At 38.1% G+C, this 6,075-nt stretch overlaps 1 pseudogene; it reads right to left on the bottom strand.

Annotated features, from left to right (window-relative positions):
* Positions 1-207: 207 nt before the first annotated feature.
* Positions 208-1,981, bottom strand: LOC149181995 (protein NUCLEAR FUSION DEFECTIVE 4-like; annotated as a pseudogene).
* Positions 1,982-6,075: the final 4,094 nt, after the last annotated feature.

The raw sequence follows: 6,075 nt of genomic DNA, 5'->3' as shown, positions 1-6,075 counted from the left end.
ACACTCAAACACCACGACCGTTTTCTTCAATGGACACCGTGCATTCTGGTTATTTTCACGAGCATCAACCTAAGTTAATTACAAATCGGAATCAACGCAAAGTGACTTCTGTTGAACAACCTCTAAGTTTCACTTCATTGACAAGAAATCTCGAATTAAAATTATTAATCATGGTAAAAGTGTTCATCCACAATTACCCCTAACAAGCTATATTGTCGCTCTCTGGATTTCAACATTGGTCATCTGTACATTCCTCTGATTATCGAATTAGAATGGCGCTGATTTTTCTGGTTCACGAAACTTGGCATATATATCAATTTTGTAGAATTTCCTCGTTCTCAAAACAAGAATGCCAGAAATCAAAGCTCCAAAAAAGGTCACGACCGTCATAATGATAAACGAAAGCCGGAAGCATTCTTGTCCAGTGCAAGTAATCTCCTTACAATTATGGAGAGCCGCACACTGCCTTCCTGCTTCTCGGTCGTACAAGTATCCCGCAACTCTCACAGACAGAAGATAAGCTCCCAAGGGACTTGCCACTACTCCAAGATTATGGAGAGTAGCATAATACTTGAGACCAAAAAGCTCTGAGACGACAGCAAACAAAAGAGGCCATTGAGATCCAAAACAAAGTCCAATTATGATGGATGCAACGTACAAAGAACCAGGAAGAGCGAATGCTATGAAAAGATGCCCAATGCAAGCAATAAATAAAACTATTGTCATCATCAGCGGCCTGGGAAATCCATACTTGTGGAGAAGAATTTCCGATAAAAATCCAGCAACAACGCGGCCTAGACAATTCCATATGCTAATAAGAGAAACAAAGGTGCTTAAATTCTGGTGAGTGTAACCAAGAGCTTTCCCAATCTGTCCCATATTATCAATGGCGGTCAGAGTTGATCCAATCCCACAAGTAGTGGCTACAAACATGATCAACATATCGATGCTCACTAAAACTTGAGGAATTGTAAAATTGTCTCCTCTCTTGGGGTCTTTGAACAATTTCACAATACGGGATCCAAGGCAAGATCTCACTTTTCTGTTATGATTATCACTATATTCTGTGCTGCTCAACAACTCTTCTTCCTTGGGGTAATGTTGGGTTTGGGTTTTCTTCTCTTCATTTTCTTTTGTACGTGCCGTGATTTTGGCATAACCTGCTACTTCAATTTCTACGGTTGAGCTATGGGTGGAAATCTGTTGCTGCTTCTTTTTGTCCATCTCTACCTTAGCAATCATCACAAGAGGAAATGAAAGGAAAATCATGATAATTGCAACCACGATTCTGTAGCCTGCAATGGAAAAGTTCTTTGAGACATTCGATGAGAACCATGAGAAACCCCACCAATCCCAATGTTATGTAGATAAAATGGTAAAATCGCTTCAGCTCATTCTTTTCTGTAGTCTGTTTTGTGGGACGAACTATAAACATAACAATCAGAGAAACTGCACTGGGCAACAAGGGGAGCAGCAAAATCACACCAGCAGATCCACTGGCACTATTTCCATAAACTGCATGATATATCTGAGTAAACATTGCTCCACTCAGACCTACAAATCCTTTCATAATCCCCAGGACAACTCCTCGGCTCTGCAGAAAACTCTTGACACAGGTAACCATAGGTCCTATCATCCTATGTTGGCAAATGCTTGAGAATTAGCTCCAACGATCATATACACATACATCTTCCTTAACCTGGTCTTGGCAATTCGTTAACCATACCAATGAATACCCACCGATATTCATGATGGCTCCAATTCCAACAACAGCCCATGCAGGGCAGACTTCATTGATGAGACCTGAAACAATCCCAAGATTAGCACCCAGATCCTTGAAAAATCCCTAGAGTGCTATAGTCATAGCCCCAAATATGTAGGTGCCACCAAAACATGACATAATAAGGAAGGACACAAATAGTACAAACCATCTTCGCTTGGCTACTCTTTTAGCCAAATCCAACACGTCCTTTCCCTGCATCATCTTCAACAGTGCAACTAACAGGAATCACTTTTGCACTAAGAATCGAATCAGGACTACCAGAACTCCCAGCAGTCTGTACCAAGGCGGGTGCGCAGCGCAGTGGAAACTCAATTGTAAGGATGTCTGGATCGCCAGAATACTCTTATGCACCGACTTGAATAATAACTAGAGCATTTGAATTGGGTATGTGAGATGAGCGAAACCTGAGAGCACTTAAATTTGGTATGCTAGATGTGCGACACATAAATGGAGTTTTATAACGTCATGACAAAAACACTTTTGTTTTTCTGCTTTGATATCGTTGAATTTGGTTGATATATTCACTTATTTTCTTCTCGATTTTTTATTAGTCCTTGCCTCCGACAATACAGGGACTTTACCGATCGATACGGTGTTGACTAAACATTAATTAGTCCTTTAATCAGTGCTTTGACCAAAAAAAATTCTGCGCTATCAAAATTTAACCAAAGTTTATTCCTGGAAATTTTAGTGTAAGAAACTTATAACCAAACTTGTGAATTCAAGGTCTTATTACAAGCTTCATGTGCCCCGATGTTATTTCAGCCGGGACAAGTTATTTTATCGTAAGTTTTTCAAAACAAATGTTTTGCGCAGGTAAACTATTTTATGCAAAGTTTTTAAGCCTCCACTTCCAGTGGAAAGCGAGCTGCCATCTGCCATTTCTTCTAGGAACCTGTCATCTCTTCTACTAATGGTTGTACACAGGTGCCCACATCTGTCCACAAATCCTTCCTCTGGCGCAGAGCTGCAGAGCAGAGAGTGAGTTTCAGTTTCGAGAAAGTTTTAGGAGTAGAGCAGAGGGTGTCAGGAGCCACTAGGAGAGTGGTTCAACATGGGCTTTTCTCCTCGCTCGAGCTATCAATTCTCTGTAGAAGGAAACTACCAGAAGCTAAGCTGGATGCCGATGCAGTAAACTGCTGTAGCTGCTTCTCATTTCTAAGAAAGCCGAAGAAGGCGCTGAAGGCTGATTGCCACTTTTACGGCGTGATTTCTCGCAAGATAGTCTATCGATCGGCCCCTTCGGGTATTCCAGCAGTTCGTTTCGAAAAGACAGTACGCTGAGCCTCTATGGATCTTCGAAAAGACAGTATGTTGAAACTCTATGGCTCTTTGTTGAATTTTTCGAATAATGGAGTGCAGCAGCACTGTAAGGCTTTGAAGACAATACCCGCGGCTTCCAACGCAGTTAATTGCAGAGAGATCCCCGTGAAGGAAACCCATAGGGTTGTTCGTACCGAGGTATGCTCCCTTTGCTATTTTTGAATAATTGTGCGCATGGAAGGCATTACATGATTTCATCTATGTCTCGTTCATTTGAGTCTTCAGTATTTTATCCTGATCGGTTGCAAGAAAAGGTATCAGTGAAAAACTTGTCCTCGCTCATATTTGTAAACTATGATTGTTTGCGAATAAAAACATTTTTCTTCTGCAAGTGTTTCAAGAAACATGAACCGGTAGAAGCCCATCCAAGTGACAAGCCAAAATGTTGGAATTCAGAGATGCCTTGCAAGATTAAAAGGACCGCAGGTATATGTAACATCCACATTACCTAGAACTTGTTATTGTTTGCAACGATTCTGGATTCTCATTCATTATACGGTTGGTACAAGTGATTTCTAGATATTTATACAATAATATTTCCAATACAACGATGGTGATATCAAATATGATTGGCCCCATGGAGAAGATAGCCATGGATGGGAATCCAATCAAAAGCTTTTCTTTGTTTGTATCCGGTGCACCTCAAGTAAGTAAACAGACTGCTCAGGTTCCTTTACCCATATTCTAGTATTTTTTCTTGAAATCAAAGCAGTAGCACAATAGCTTGTAGATTTCTATCGATCATAAATAGAAATATTAAATTACTCTCTCTAATTATTACTTTTGTATTCAGAATGCGCTGAACCAAATGGTCACTCTCTTTATTTTAATTATGTAATGTCTAAATTTTATAATAATAAAAACAAATTGAATATATGTAAAAGCATACCTTTTGTTTACAGCAGCAGCAAACTGATCCAGCAAGTGCAAAAAAAATGATCGAGCAATGTTTAAACGGGAAGATATATGCAAAAACATATCTTCAGTCTGCATGCAGCAAGGACATACCTTTAGTTTGCAAATCCACGGATGTCCCTGAAAAAAAGGCCTCTAGAGCATTGTAGAGGGTCCCAGAAGCTTCCCTGTCAGGTAGGCAAGATCCTCTGTGAATATATTTTTGTTTAGCCTCTCTTTTACATGGTCACATTCCATTGATCCACAGACATAAATGCATGCTCTGCTCAAACCAATCTCCCTTTCATTTCTTTAATCTTTTCTCTGCTACCTGTTGCTTTAGAAGTTAGTGCTCTCTATGCCTTTGTTACTTTTTTTCCTTCCTTGTAGTCATTTGGTCTGTTAAATTTTGTGTGTTCATCTACTTTGGATTGTATTTGGATTTTGATTTTCAGTTTTGTAAGGTTGTTATACATGAGAGTGGTGGATTTAAATATTGTTCATATTTATTATCTTCCGCAGGCTTTGTAACAATAACAAAGATTGTTCATTGTTGTTGTTCCAAAGTACCAGTTATTGTAGCATTCTCAATAGTTTTTGCATAATTATTACTCGTGTATTTTTTTGTAGAATACAACATCCTCAATCATTTTTGCGTAGTAGTTCCTGCATTTTTCTGTTGTAGGCGATAGCAAAGAAACCATAAATTCTTAGGCACAAACACCTTTCACCATAACATACCAAGTGGTAAGAAAGCAAACACCTAGATGCTTTAACCATCTGTAGGTGGATGACATGCAATGAGTGTGTTAATACATAAAGTTGTACATATGGGTTGATGACATGCAACAAGTGTGTTAATACATAAAGTTGTACGAATAAGTGGCAGAGACTTTTTTGATGCATTGTTATATGATTGTTGTTCTGTACAGGTGTATGCCCCTTCTTGGATCATACAACACGTGTTGTTCTGACCTCATTTTGCATTTCTCTCATACCAGAATTGGTTTAGGTGGGCGGTGCATGTGAAGAGAACGTGTCATGTTATATGATTGTCTAGCAAGAGCTTTAGAAAATTATAATTTGTGCGTCGATGTCATATATGAGATGCCCCACTAATAAATTACCCGTTCTTTAAAATGTTACAAAGGTAAATTTTTATTGATCTATTTTAATATGTAAATTATTTGTTTTATATTGAATATAAATGTATTGATTTATTTTAATATGTAAATTATTTGTTTTATATATGTATTTGGTATGCTTCGCCACATGATGGTGCGCTTCCATGTGGCCCTGCAGAGCTTAGGAACTTATACAGAGCTGGGGTTTGTTTGTACAGAGCTTAGGAAACTTCTAGAGAGCGTGAAGGGTTTAAAGAATGGAGACTGGCAGTCAAATATTTACAACGTTGTTCAGACACTTTCAAGTCTTATTGCTAGGAACATGGATGCCATTATTGGATCATTGGCCTGGAGGGCTTCGCAACCGTAATATTATGTTCTAGAGAAGAACTCTGTCTTTAAAGGTGAATGCTCAAAGTCATTGTGGCAATTCAAAAAACTGGTGTTTCTCAACCCCTACAAGGACTACCGCTATGAAAATGGCTCTCTTGTTTAAAATGGACTAAAAATATTAAAATGATTGAGCAGATTTGTTTAAACATTTTATTAAAAGGATTAACAAAGACAAAACCAATTTGTTTAACCATTATTTTTTCGGTGGTTACACCGGTCGTAATACATTTTTTTCTCCACTGGGATAGGAGGTAGTAATCACTTGGATTTTTGTTCATTTTATTAAAAGGATTAACAAAGACGAAACGGATTTGTTTAACCATTATTTTTTTAGCTGGTTACACCGGCCTTAATACATTTATTTCCCGACTAGGATAGGAGGTAGTAATCATATAGATTTTTGTTTTATTCACTCTGTATTATTTATTTGTAAATATTAATCACCATGCATTAAATGAATGATTTTTTCATTGTTTTTTATATTTTGATTATTGGATGAGAATAAAGTGATAATTAATAGAGGATGGAAAACTAGGGAGCCAATGATTCAATGATTGT

The sequence above is a fragment of the Pinus tabuliformis genome, chromosome 3_2, assembly GCF_031772625.1.
Source record: "Pinus tabuliformis cultivar Carrire ecotype Pingquan chromosome 3_2, CPIR1, whole genome shotgun sequence".
In the NCBI taxonomy this organism is placed as follows: domain Eukaryota; kingdom Viridiplantae; phylum Streptophyta; class Pinopsida; order Pinales; family Pinaceae; genus Pinus; species Pinus tabuliformis.
This window is presented reverse-complemented; position numbering and strand designations above follow the sequence as displayed.